The 14573-nt window shown below is 51.3% G+C and overlaps 1 protein-coding gene across 1 annotated transcript in view; it reads right to left on the reverse strand.

Moving 5' to 3' along the window:
* Positions 1–8985: 8985 nt before the first annotated feature.
* Positions 8986–14573, reverse strand: part of NCS1 (neuronal calcium sensor 1) — a 58005-nt gene continuing 52417 nt past the window's right edge. The window contains exon 8 of the mRNA XM_079705726.1: positions 8986–9371. The gene's annotated coding sequence lies outside the window, so the exon portion shown is untranslated. The remainder of the gene's footprint in view (positions 9372–14573) is intronic.

Genomic DNA, 14573 nt, shown 5'->3' on the forward strand with positions numbered 1-14573 from the left:
GCTGTTACCTTTATCATGCTCTACAGTGTTAGGATTACTTTGCTACCAGAATGGGCACGTTCCAGAGAAGAGCCCTGAAGCCAGCCTTCCCTAGGAGCACAGAAAGAGGGTGATGAGCTCAGACTGCCAGGCCTGTGCTGATACCGACTCCTGGAACATGGCCTGAGTCCCCGCTTTCTGGGGAGATACACATTCTGCAAAACTCTGATGCTTCACTGACACGGAGGCAGTGGCCACTAGCTCCACGTGCATTCCTCCCTTCCCCCACGTGGCTCTCTCCTATCATCCTACCTCCGCACCTTTGCACCTGCTCTTTCCTGCCCCCACCTCCTCCCCATCTAGATCCTGCCATTCCTTCTCCTGCAGGAGGCCCTCTGGTGGCTGCACGTGGGGAAAAAGGCTCAACACACCCCCATAGCGGGGCTCTTGGTTGGCATTGCCCACCTGTGGCTGGGGTCCATGATTTTCCGGGGTGTGTCCTGCTTCTTGAGCCACTAGCACGTTCATCAAAGGCCATGGCCTGACGTTGTGGCCACACAGCGTACACATACTGGGCTCTGGTTCATCCCTGCAGGAGCCAAGAAGGGACTCCAGTTAGCCTTAGGCTGCTGCCTGGAAATCATTGAGAAAACAGCCAGCACTGGGTTAGTTGGTTTGAGGCATGCGCTTTGGTGTAGAATTCGGATTTCAGAGTAGGCTGGAGGTTTCCCCTGACGACGATGATGATTCCCTCCCAGCGACGGGGAGCCCCTCCCTTCTGCTCCCAGGCCGGCCCATCGCATCCTCACCCCAGGTCCTGGCTCTGGCCTCTGACGTTGCACAAATCTCCTTCTAAAGCAAGAAGGCCTTTGGATACATAGCATATTAATTGGGTCTTTAGAGTCCTCAAAAATTAAAGTGGGCCCTCCACAATATCACAGACTTCCCCTCACCTCTGGGGCATCCAACAGTCCAGAGACTAAAATGAGACCCCCTCGGTCAGATGGCAATTCTCCACCATTCCTCCCTGGTCTCTAAACAAAGCCGTTTTACTGGTTGTTTTTTGTTGCTGCTGTTGTGGGGTTTTTTGTTTGTTTTTGGGGTGTTAATTTTTTGCCATGCCTTGCAGCTTGCGGGATCTTAGTTCCCCCACCAGGGATCGAACTCAGGCCTCGGCAGTGAAAGCACCAAGTCCTAACCACTGGACCGCCAGGAAATTCCTGAAAGCTGTTTTCATCACATCTGTTACCTCTAAGACCTGCTTCTGTGATGACTATTTCTCTGGGGAAAGGGCCCAGTTTCTGAGGTGGGAGTTTGAATAGACTGTGTGGAGGTCTGGTACCCATCCCCCCATCTTAAAACCCCTGGCAAGGTCCTTCCTGTGCCCAATTCGAGGCCAGCCTTCACAGTATCCACCCTCACTGAGGTTTCCCAGGGAAAACCCAACTAGCCAAGCCTTACAGGGCCTCCTGGCTCAAGGGGAGCCTCTGCCCCGCCCCCTACATCCCTAGTCCTTCAGCAAAAGAAAGCCCTTCCCCCAAGAGTCCTTCCCACTGGGACCCCCAGTCCCCTGAGCCCATAGAGGAGGGCACAGCAGGAAAGGAAGAGGAAAAAGGAAGAGGGGATGGGAAGGCGTGAGTGAGAAGAGCCCACATGGGGAGCACGTTGCACTGTACGGTTTTTTTACTAAATCACTTTGGCAAACATTGAGAGTTTAGATGCAAACATTTGTAGGTGACATCAGCTCATTTAAAATGACCCAGCGGGATCACTCAGTATATTAGGTGGAATAAAAATGTGGCTGTTGACACAGAGACCCAGATGGCTTAACCGTGTTAGAAGGGTATTTGATTCCCTCCTGACCATTCCAGTGTAAACGGTCCGGGGCTGGTGTGGCGCTTTGTGGGGGCGGGGGCCCAGGTTACCGGGAAGCTGTTTTGGAATCCAAGGTCCAGCCAGCCGGAAGGGGGAAATGGAAGGGAAGTTGTGTTCATCACTCTCATCCCATTGGTAGGAACTGAGTCATGTGGCCACACTCAGCTCCAAGGGAGGCTGGGAAATGTAGTCCTTTCATCCATGCAGCCCGGTGCACAGCTAAAGCGGGGTAAAGGGTATGGGAATAAGCAGAAGAGTCTTCCATACCTATGCAAGCTCACTTTTCCTAAACTCAGGAGACCTTCAAAGCCCTTTTCCTGCCACTGCCCTGATCAGGCTCCCCCAGCCCACGGCACCAGAGGATATAACGTTTCTGTCCCTGGATGTGAGGCAGGCACTGTCAGAGTGGGATGTGCCCCGGTGGCAGGGCAGGCTGCAGGGGGCCCACCAGGAAGGTGACAGGGAGGGGGCGGCCACATCAGGGCAGGGGTCTGCATTGCATTCCCCACCTTCCATCCCACCACCCACTCTTCTCTCCTCTCCATGCCTGGTGATGCCCTGATCCGAGCACTGGGGAGTGTGATTTAAGGAGATGCTTTCTATCATGCAGACATGAGTTTGGGGTTTCGAGAGGGCAGGGGGGACAGGGTGGAAGGCTCGCAGTGGGAAAAAATGGGTCCATCTTGGGGGGTTCAGCCATGCTAATAACACACCCAGAGAACGGCAGCCAGTCTGAGCCATCCTGGTAAATCAGGAGGCCCAGGTAGGAAGGAAGTGGCCAGATCTGTGCCTTCATTAGGGCCTCATCCCAAGGTAGGCTGGGCCAGGGAGAGGTCAGTGCAGACTGCAACCTGACCCCGAACAAGAGACCATGACCCGCCATGCACCCACAGAAGCAGGGGCTCTGAACCATGTCCTTGTAGACACCTCCCAAGACTGCCTGGGAAAGACCAGAGCCACCTCCAGAGACAGTTTACACCCACTGAGAGCTCACCATACTCTGGAATCATTGCCCCAGCTACCTTCACATCAGCCCTTTGAGCCAGATCCTGGGCTTCCCAGAAAGGGTGTGCTGCCATGCACGCACTGACTTTCAGTGCTTCGGGGGAATCGTGGAATTAGAGATTGTGTGCCTGCGTGTCAATTACCTCCAGTCCCCACCTCCCTTAGTATATGAAATACCCTGGTCAGGAATCCGCTCTCCAGAAGGGGTCACATTAGCATTTCAAATATGTATTGTTATGAAAACCTATACCACAGAGTTGATTCATTTACAAAAGGATGGTAGAAGTCATTTTTCATAGGAGAAGTGTGAGGTGATGGAGATAAATGATAGCTAGAAAGATTCCCGGGAACTCGCATCTTTGTACCAACTGGGAAAAGAGCCCACAGCCAGAGGCTGTGCTCTGGGGTCCCTGGGGTCCTGGGTCTCCCCACTCGCTGGACAGACAAGTCTTTTATACCTTTGCACTTGCTTCCTAGTAAATATTTGGACATTTGGCAGAATTTGACCTAAGACCTGCTTTTGTTGTAACTTTCCATCTGGTGGTAAGGTGGTTGGGGAGGGCTGTGGAGTCATCACCTGCCTCTAAATGGAGTCCACGTTTTTACCAGAAAACCCTGTCAGTTACAACTCGTGCCCAATGTCAAGTGGTGGAGGCTGCTGAGAACCAGGTCTAATTCCAGAACCTATAGCTGTAACCACTGTCCCACACTGCCTTCCCACATTGCCTTTGATTCGCTCCCGTGTGTCTGGCAGAGTTCTAGCGTCTTTGCTACAGACGCTGCCAGAGTGAGGCATGAGGCTGGGTCCCCAGCGTGGCCATGGAAGGTGCCATCTGTGCACCCCCTTCTCTGTGGCTGCTTCAGCCCCGAAGTGGGCCCTCCAGCTTTGTCTCCCAGGTTGGTGTCGGTCTGACGCTCCTTTTCACAAAACCAACTGTGAAACACAACCTGTTTTTGCAGGTGGTGGCTCATTCTAATGTTGGCTGCTTGATCTCATCAACCGACACATTCACGTGTCTTTCAAGGGCCCTTGGCCCAGAGCGGTAACATATTTCTAGCCAGCAGTTACACTCTTGACGTGACATTGCCTTTTACTGTTCTCCTAATTAACGTTCCCTCAGCAAGATCCAGAAGGCAAAGACTGTCACCTCCTCTGATCCCCCTCCCCAAAACACCTGGCACATGGGGAACCCACGCCATGCGTGTTGAGCAAGCATTTGGTCACTTAACTAGAGGGGAAAGAAGAGGTCCCTCCAAGATCCCAGGTTCCAGGCCGAGGGGAGCCATGGCAGAGGGCAGCCACTCGAACAGCCAAAGCATGGGGTGCCTTTCTGAGAGCCCCCATCGGAGCTACTCACCTACCCACCTCCCCTCCCGAAACACCCCTCCACTCGGTAAGTGACAAGTCTCTGGGCCCTCAGTGCCTGACACGTGGCAGGTGCAAAAGTTACGCACAGGTGAATGATTAGCTTGAATCCCCAGCAAGTGGAGAGTGGACTCCTCTTTAGAACCCAGCTGGGGAATTCCTGGGCGGTCCAGTGGTTAGGACTCTGCTCTTTCACTGCCAGGGCCCAGGTTCGATCCCTGGAACTAAGATCCTGCAAGCCGCATGCTGTGGCAAAAAAAAAAAAAAAAAAACAAATTAGAACCCAGCTGGATGTCCCTCAGTGTCAGCAGCTCCCCAGGCCTTCCAAAGTATGGTCCCAGACCAGCAGCCTCGGCATGGCCTGGTAACTTGTTAGAAATGCACATTCCTAGGCCCTGGCCCAAACCTAGCTAATCAGAAACTCTGCAGCTGGCAGTCTGGGTTTTAACAAGCCCCCAGGTGATTCTACAATGCTCAGTTCTGAGAACCACTAGTCTAGGCCCATGTTTTCAAACATTATTAAACCTTTAGAGAACCCCAAGACATGAAACAGGCAGGAATGGAAATGCTGGGAGTGATACGTGGGGTGGCGTGGGGATTCACTCTGCTGAACCCTTGGCTTCCCAGAAACACTCCTGGAAATGTTCTGGTTTAATCATTACACCCAAGGTTCTCACTCTGCACATTCTTTCTCTTGGGGAAACTGGGCGGACAACACCCAAAGCAAGAGAAAGGGTGTCACAGAAGGAAGAAGAAACCTAAAATGAAACAAAAAAGAAACAGACAAAACAACAGGTCCACACAAGGAAGGCAAAGACAAGTCAGGAAGCGTGTTTAATTGGCGTGACAAGGACGACATACAAGGAGAGCACGAGAGGAGGCCTGGGCGTGCTACGTGGCCCCTGTCCACCCCAGGGCCTGCCCCTCCCCCGGAGACACACACCAGCAGATTCAGACAGAACAACACCCCAAAAGAGGCTCAGAGGGATTGGGAAGGCAAACAAAGAAAATCACCACCCAGGAAACATTGCTTTTTTTTTTTTTTTTTTTTTTTTTTTTTTTGTGGTAAGAGTTGCCCAAATTCCTTTCCAAAGCTGCAGGCTCTGGGCGGGGGGCACCATGACGATTCAGACTCCCACTGGCCTTTCACCTCGGCCAAGGCTCTGATGATTCCGCTCATGGCTGCTCCCCACAATGGCCCTGTGACATGGGCTGAGCAGAGACTCACTCCCATCTGACAGATGGAGAAACTGAGTCCCAGTGAGAAGTGACTTGCCCGGAGTCCCGAAGGAAGCTGGTCACTGAGTCAGACTGGGAGCCTGTGGCCCTCCCTGGGGCCATGGGTCAAGGCAAAGACACATGGAAAACAGAAATGTACAGCCTGGGCAGGGGGCAGTCGGGGTGGAGGTGGAGGGGATTCTGCGTTTGTCCCAGTCATGGGGAGCAGACAAAGCCTGAGAGGCCTAGACGCCAAGACAGAAGATGGGACCAGCTGTGTATTCAACAAAAGCCTTTTATTCATTCAAAAATCAACCATTGGGTTTATTCCGCAGATATTAAAAAAGGTCGGGGGGCAAGGCTTCCCATTACAGTGCCCTTATGCTGATTCACTTGCTATCTCTGGGGTAGACCTAGAAGAAGGGCGTCTGGGAGACATGCTGCCAATAAGGTGGGGCTGGAAGCCCAGGGCCTGGGTGAAATCATAGCGCGCCCCTCCCTCGCCTCCCCATCTGCCGCCTCCCTCTCAAATCACCTATTTGTCTGGTCAGGTCCCCCAAATGCCTTTACTGACCATTGCCACGAGGGGGCGCTCGCGCGTTCCCCTCAATCCCTTAGAAGCTGAAACCGCTGGGAACCGGGTAGCTTTCCACTAGGAGAGCAGTGGGGCTTTCCCCAGGGAGAGGCTGCATCTTCCCAAGGGGCCCAGGAACCCCACACCCCAACCCCCTAGAGAAGAGACAGGGTCCCCGAAAGCCCAGATGCATCTGTCATCTAGGAAGTTGGCTGTCAAAATGAAAAGCATTTCAGGGGAAGAGGAGGACACACATCTGCCTTGACGTTATTCTAAACGTTGCCTGGTTAAATACTGGAAACTCATGACGTTCTCCTAAGTACCATCGACGCAGAGTGGGGAGCGGATTCTATGAGGAAGAGGCCAGGGCTGCTGCAGAGGGACTGCCCGAGGCTGGCCCCTGCCCCTGGGCTGGGGAGCAAGGGCTAAGAGCCTGGCTTCTGGCTGGTCTGGAAGCCCCAGAGAGCAGCAGTTGATGGGGCTGGGCCTCGGGTGGGAAACGGTGCTGGGGAGAGAGGCCCATGGGCTGCTCAGGGTTCCGAGGGTGCTGCAGCTAGAGGCCTGGTGAGAGGACGGGACAGAACTGTCCCTGCCCGCAACCTCGGGCAAAAATGGCCAGTGTCCAGCACCCTGCCAGGAAGAAGCGTGGCCCTTCCAGCAGCTCTGGACTGTCTCTGGGCAAGGACCCAAGGTGTGCCTGGGGCATGGGTCCACAGTACCGCCTGCTAAGGTCAAAAGCCACACGCGTAGCTCCAAACCAAAAGGCCTAACGGTGAGGAGGTGGGAGGAAAGCCTTGCACACACATCTCCCTAGACTCCTAGGAATCAGTGTTTCAGCGGGCGGGACCCACATGCTTAACCTTGGATAATTCTTAGCCACAAGCCCTTTCCCGTGATGCTCCAGGACAGGCTGCACAAAAGCTCCTGCCCAGTGGATCAGAGAGGTAAATCGAGGCTTAGGTGCAGGCCAGAGAAATCATGTGACCTGGGGAAAGGCCCCGCTCTCCCCATCTCCAGCCCCAAGCCACCAAGTTCACCTGCTGCCCTAGGGTCCTAGGTCAGAGCCAGGCTGAGGAACTGCAGGATTTGGTGGTGAGTACTGGGCCTCCTAGGCCAGTGGCCTGAGCAGGAAGGTGACCGCAGGGGCCTCAAAGAGCCCAAGCTTCGAAGTCACCCACGAAAATGGAACTACCGCTCCTATCCCCGCAGGATCTGGGGGGCTTCCAGTGGAGGGAGAGGGCAGCCAGAGGGCTGGCAAATGCAAGGAGGGAGAGACAGGGGCTGGCCAAGCGGTCCAGCCTGCAGAAGCGGACACGCAAGTCCCACGCTGGCAGAGCCGCTCTCTGGCGGGGCGTCTGCTGTGAGAGTTAAAGAGAAGGAGAAGCTCTGGCCTCCTGGGAAAGCGCAAAGTGGACGCCAAGGGCAATTTAAAGCGGGGGCCGAGGGTCAGCTCCTCCCCTCTGCTGGCCGGGATAAGTCAGGAGGTGATAGGCTGCTGACTTCGCAAAGAAGAAGCAAGGATTCTCGATTCTGGCCTGGCCCTAAACAGTCTGGGAGGCTGCTTCTCACCCAGAAGCCTTCCCTGGGTGAGGACTAGTTCTGGGCCTGAAAGATAGCTCAAGAGTCCAGGAGGGACCAGGAAGCTCTGCGGGGAGGGACAGGGTGTGTCATCCGAACGCACACACCACGAACAGTGGCTGCCGTGTCCCTGAAGACTGTGCTAAGAGACAAATAGTGACTCAGGCAGTCCCCGTGTCTGCTGGGGTCTGTAAACTTAGACACAGACCGCAGAATCACCAACTGCAGGAAACCCAAGCTTAGAATTAGACAGCATCAGCACGAAGGCCTCCCGGCTCTGCAGCAGGGGGAGGTGGGGCCCACAGAGGGCGTGGGAGCCCACAATCACGGAGCAAGGGCCAGCCTCAGGATCCTGCCTTCTGGTCCAAGGTCATCTGACTTTCCTGGTGACAGTTGTGGGCCTGCCCTGTCTCAGTGGCAGGCAGAGCTAGAAGCTTCCTGTGAGCACATGTGGGCCACAGCCCAAGAAGCTACCTGAATGGGATTGCCTGTGACCCTTCTCTCTCCCTCTCCCTTCCGGCCTTTCAGCTAAAAGAGGGAAAGATACTGTGGTCCGCTGGACGAGGCAGACAGGAAGGCAGGAAAGCAGGGTGAGCGGCTATTCTCAAAACTCACCAAGGAGGGAGATGCAGACTTTACACCTGCTCACTCCCTCCTCCTTCTCTCCTTAGGTTCTCGGCCCACCCCCGCCCCTTCCTGGCTCCCAGTCTCAGCACAAGCCTCACCACTCCCCATGGCGCTGCGAACACCAAAGCAAGAACTGAGAAACCGGAAGATGTCCCCTGTTTGTCCTCAGAAAACAGGTTATGGACCCAGAGGAGGATACAGGACCGAGAGATGTGTGAACTGGGAGCAGAGAAAAGAGATCCAGGAGGGAGGCATTCAAGCTGGAGGCAACAGTGCATTAGCCATTTAAGAAGCCCACCTTTCCCCTCTCCAAACATCGAGCGCAGTATCTGAAGAAAAAAAAAAAAAAAAAATTTTGGCTTCTTGGCCGCTGCAGGCCACCATCCTCCCAAGTGCCTGGGCAGGTGGACCCCGCATCCCTGGGAGCGTCAGACACACGAGGCAGCAGCAACGGTTACCCACCAATAAATAAAAGGTATCAATTATATATGTATATAAAAAAAAACCCTCACTTCCCCCACAAAAAGCACAATACTGTTATCACAAAAAAAATCATCAACATTGTAATGAATCATCCTAGCCGCGCAGGTGGTCTTGCTGCTCGAGGATGAGGCGCCAAATCACGACGGGCAGGCAGGCCCCCCCGCGCCCCGACCCCCCGTGGCCAAGGCCGTGACTCCCGTGGCCTCTCCCGCTGCCAAGGTCAAGGCAGGAGGCAGAGTTCTTTGACGTCCCCGAGGCCTTCTCCCCATCTGTCAGTCTGAATCTTCTAGGACAGAAGGTAGGTTTTTTTTTTTTTTCTTTTTCAATGTCTGTTTGAAATAGAGAACGAAAGCACACACGCAGGAGAGCCAGGAGGGACCGCGAGGCCGCCTGCGAAGCAGCCGGGTCCTTGGTTTTGCAGAGGGCTGGAGCTTTTTCCCATCCGTACTGTCGTTTTCTGGACAAGCAGAAGTTGGTGGCAATTAGAGCCGGTGGCTTCAGGCGGCGGGTGGGTGCGGGGCGGGTGGAGGAGAGCCGGGCCTCACGGTTCCAGGGCAGCCCGGCGGGGCGTGGATGCGGAGAAAGGCTGGGTGGACACATGAGGGTGGTGGTGTCGGGGCGGAGGTGGCCTCATGGCACGGGAGGAGGTGACTGGTTCCCAGGCATCTGGAAGACACAGGGAGGCGGGGCGGGTTCAGAGCTGGCTGCCAGGGACACAGAGCGGGCAACAGTCAACTAGAGGATCAGGTGGCATTCTATGTCACAAGTCCTAAAAATGTGCATGCCCTCCGATCCACACATTTGGTGCTTAGTATTTATGCTTAAGAAATAAATGTTTATGGGGGGTGGGGGAGGGATGGACTGGGAGTTTGGGGTTAGTAGATGCAAATTATTACATATAGAATGGATAAACAACAAGGTCCTACTGTATAGCCCAGGGAACTATATTTAATATCCTGGGATAAACCGTAATGGAAAAGAATATGAAAAAGAATGTATATAAAAAGAAATATGTATCTGAATCACTTTGCTGTACAGCAGAAATTAACATGACATTGTAAATCAACTATACTTCAGTAAAAAATAAGTTAAAAAGACAGAAGTAAATGTTTATGACAGTATCATCTGTAATAGCAAAATTAAAAGGGAGGAAGCAAACTCAGTGTCCACTATCAGGGGACAGGTTGGATAAATAAGGACAGAGCCATAGGATAAAAAAGTTTGCAACCATTAAGAACAATGTGTGCAATAGCCAATAATCACATGAAAAGATGCTCAACAGAATTAGTCATCAGGGAAACACAAATCAAAACCACAATGAGGGGCTTCCCTGATGGCGCAGTGGTTGAGAGTCCGCCTGCTGATGCAGGGGACACGGGTTCGTGCCCCGGTCCGGGAAGATCCCACATGCCGCGGAGAGGCTGGGCCCGTGAGCCATGGCCGCTGAGCCTGCGCGTCCGGAGCCTACGCTCCGCAACGGGAGAGGCCACAGCAGTGAGAGGCCCGCGTACCGCAAAAACAAACAAACAAACAAACAAAAAACCACAATGAGACACCACTTCGCACCCACTAGGATAAAACCTGAAACCAACAAGTGTTGGTGAGGGTGTGAAGAAATTGGAACCCTCGACCATGGCTGGGAGGAATATAAAATGACACAGCTTCTGTGGAAAAGTTTGGCAGTTCCTCAGAAAATTAAACATACTTACTATATGACCCAGCAATTGCACCCCAGGGATGTACTCTAAAAACTGGAAAATAGGTACTCAAATCCATGTACACCAATGTTCATAGCACCATAATTCACAACTGCCAAAAGGTGGAAATGACCCAGATGTCCATCAATGGATGAATGGATAAACAAATGTGATCTAACCACACAGTGGAATACTATTCAGCCATACAAACGAATGAAGTACTGGTACATGCCCCAACACAGATGAAACTTGACCACATGACGCTAAGTGAAAGAACCAGACATAAAAGGTCACATAGGGTTTCCCTGGTGGCACAGTGGTTAAGAATCAGCCTGCCAATGCAGGGGACACGGGTTCAAGTCCTGGTCTGGGAAGATCCCACATGCCACGGAGCAACTAAGCCCGTGAGCCACAACTACTGAGCCTGCACTCTAGAGCCCAAGAGCCACAACTACTGAAGCCCGCACGCCTAGAGCCTGTGCTCTGCAACAAGAGAAGCCACCGCAATGAGAAGCCCGTGCACCGCAACGAAGAGTAGCCCCTGCTCGCCGCAACTAGAGAAAGCCCACGCGCAGCAACGAAGACCCAACGCAGCCAAAACTAACTAACTAACTAAATTAATTAATTAATTTAATTTTTTAAAAAAAAGGTCACATAGTAAATGATTCCATTTATATGAAACATCCAGAATAGAGACAGAAAGCAAAGTATGGTTGCCAGAGGCTCAGTGAGGGGTGGGGGTGGGGGAGAAACTGCTTAAGGGATATGGAGCTTTATCTTGGAATGAGGCAAAGGTTCTAGAATGTACTAAATGTCACTGAATTGTTCACTTAAGATAGTTAATTTTATGTTATGTGAATTTCACTTCAATACATTTTTTTTAAAAAGCAGCAGCCTGGGGCTTCCCTGGTGGCGCAGTGGTTGAGAGTCCGCCTGCCGATGCAGGGGACACGGGTTCGTGCCCTGGTCCGGGAAGATCCCACATGCCGCGGAGCGGCTGGACCCGTGAGCCATGGCCGCTGGGCCTGCGTGTCCAGAGCCTGTGCTTCTCAACGGGAGAGGCCACAACAGTGAGAGGCCCGCGTACCGCAAAAAAAAAAAAAAAAAAAAAAAAAAGCAGCAGCCTGGGGGACAGTTATGTCTGTTACTGTCTGTGCCATCCAAAGATCCTTCCCATAACCTGCTCCACCCCAGTGTTTAAATCTCACGTCCCCACTCCCCACTGGACAGGTGTAGGTGTCTGATACAAAGGGGTCATTTTCCCAATTTGGGGAGATGACTTAAAAACATTATCTGGGCCAATCCGAATCTATGTGGAGGTGGCCCTGGGGCAGTAGGAAGGCCCTGCAGGACCAGAATTGGGGGGGCCATTATGGTGCAGGTGCCGAGGGAGAGAGAGTATGGAGCAACCACCCAGAGAAAGGCCAGAGCACCCAAGGGAGAGGCCTGGGTCCTCTCAGCCTTCCAGGTCCCCTGCCAGCCCCTGGAGGTTCAGCTGGGTCTCCAATCACATGCTTTGCCTTCCGCGGTGATCTGTGAACCCCTGTGACTTGCATTATTGTATCTGCTAGTTAAGGGAATCCCCTGGCGGTCCAGTGGTTAGGACTCCAAGCTCTCACTGCCAAGGCCTGGGGTTCGATCCATGGTTGGAGAACTAAAATCCCATAAGCTGTGCGGCGTGGCCCAAAAAAATGTAAAAAAAAGAAAAAAAGAACTGCAAACATGATGAAACTCACCCAATGCATTTAAATCCCTAAATTCACAGTTACACATATATTTTTTAAAAACTTCATTGGTCACCTCTAAGGATTTTAGAAATCCAACTTGTTTTGAAAACTGATAAAGAATCAAGTACCCATCATGCCTTCCCTATGAAAACCAAGCCTCAGGGTAACCAACGAGTGGATGAGGGGAAGTTTCCCTTTGTAAAAGTAATCTAGCCAATGACGAAGAAGGAAAGACGACTTTAGGACGTCACCATTTCGCACCATGTAATGAATGAATGGACAGGGGTGGCGATCAGCAACAGCTGCTGATGTCACTGAGGTCATGTGCACCTGCCAGACGCACACAACCCCGCTCATGAGGTGTTCTCGCCCAAAGTGGCCCAAACCCAATGCCAAGCCAGCCTGCAGATCTAACTGCCATTTCCAGGAAGAACAAGAAAGAGAAGAGCCTGTTAACAGCACCATGGGGCACCGTACAGAACACTCTTCTCAGCAAATAGCAAGAAGGAAAAGGGAGGGGGGGGAAACGTAGAGATTAAAATAAACGTAGACTTATCAACCACTTGCTGTCTATGGACTTGATTCAGATTCCAATAAACAAAGTGAAAAAAAATGTGAGACAACAGGAAAGTGGAATGTAAGTGCTGACGAGAGCGTATTAAGGAATTATTGATTTTTGGGGTATTATGGATTCTTTTTTTAAAGAATCGTTATCTTTTAGAAATACATTTTGAAATATTTATGTATGAAATGATACGATGTCTTGAATTTGCTTGAAAACAACCCAGTGTCGGGGGTGTGTGGGGGTGGGTATAGATGGCACAAGATTGCTGTGAATCGGTGATTCTGAAGCTGGGAGATGGGTACACGGAGTTACATATTCTCTCCACCATTGCATGAGAATGTTCCCATAACAAAAATTGTTTTTTTTTTTTCCACTCTCAAATTTCCAACAACCTAAGTGCCCCACACCATAAGACTGGTTAAGGTATGGTCCAACCATAAACGGTATACTATACAGCTATTAAAAATGATGATCTCGAGCAACATTTAGTGACGCGAAAAATATGCACGATCTCAGTTCCTGAATAATTCAGTGAATTATATAACCGTAATTTATCTAAGAATTATGATCCATCAGGAATCTGAGAAGGCAAATAAATCACAAAAACAATGGAACACAAATTGGATATAATTACTATCAGGCAGGCTCTAGGAAGTCCTGAGAAACCTGGTATATGGCAATTCTCAGGAAGAGCTATAGAAAAGGGGATCTTGGCACCCTGAAAACCTTGTCATGGAAATAAAGTTACGTCGTGTTGGCCGACATGTTGCTGGTGAGGGTAAGATATATGTCTACATAAATTGTGTTAAGGAAAGCCAGTGTAGACACAACAGGATGTGAAGCCAAGTTGGGTAAAACACATTAAAAATCTCTTTTCTTAGTGTTGAGTCTCCAAAAGAAAAAATAAATGTTTCCTACAAGTTGTTCCTTTAAAAAACAAACTAACAGGGCTTCCCTGGTGGCGCAGTGGTTGAGAGTCCGCCTGCCGATGCAGGGGACACGGGTTCGTGCCCCGGTCCGGGAGGATACCACATGCTGCGGAGCGGCTGGGCCCGTGAGCCATGGCCACTAAGCCTGCGTGTCCGGAGCCTGTGCTCCGCAACGGGAGAGGTCACAACAGTGAGAGGCCCACGTACAGCAAAAATAATAATAATAATAAAACAAACAAACAAACAGGGCTTCCCTGGTGGCGCAGTGGTTGAGAGTCCGCCTGCCAATGCAGGGGACGCGGGTTCATGCCCCGGTCCGGGAAGATCCCAAATGCCACGGAGCGGCTGGGCCCATGAGCCATGGCCGCTGAGCCTGCGCGTCCGGAGCCTGTGCTCCACAACGGGAGAGGCCACAACAGTGAGAGGCCTGCATACCGCAAAAACAAACAAACAAACAAAACCCAAAAAAACAAAAAACACAGCCAACAGCATATGGTTATGAACTCGTTGTTGAGGAAATATATATACATATATATTCATAGAAAACTGTAAGACAAAAACAAATAGGGTAATTCAAAAAGAATCACACACTTAAAGAAATTAATTACACTGTACAACTTTTCCTTGGAGGGATACAGCAAGAACTTATGTTTGCACCATTATTCCATGGCCTGGAGGTAATAAGCAGCTGTTATATGATAGTTGCCAATGAGGCCATTGGTGGTAATTCACAAAAGAGGGACTCTGAAAAATCAGACAACAGATCAGTATGCACTGTGGGACCCAGAGCTGCATACTGAACATTTTTAAGATTATAGAAATGACTGTCACAGTTCCTTTATAAATTGGTTTGATTATATGTTCCTATGTGACCTAGTTACTGAGTATTAAGTTTTTGTAAGTGTTCAATTCCTTCTGAATCATTCTGGACACAAAATGTTCACAGTGGT

Source organism: Hyperoodon ampullatus (assembly GCF_949752795.1).
Source record: "Hyperoodon ampullatus genome assembly, chromosome: 6".
Classification (NCBI taxonomy): Eukaryota; Metazoa; Chordata; class Mammalia; order Artiodactyla; family Ziphiidae; genus Hyperoodon; species Hyperoodon ampullatus.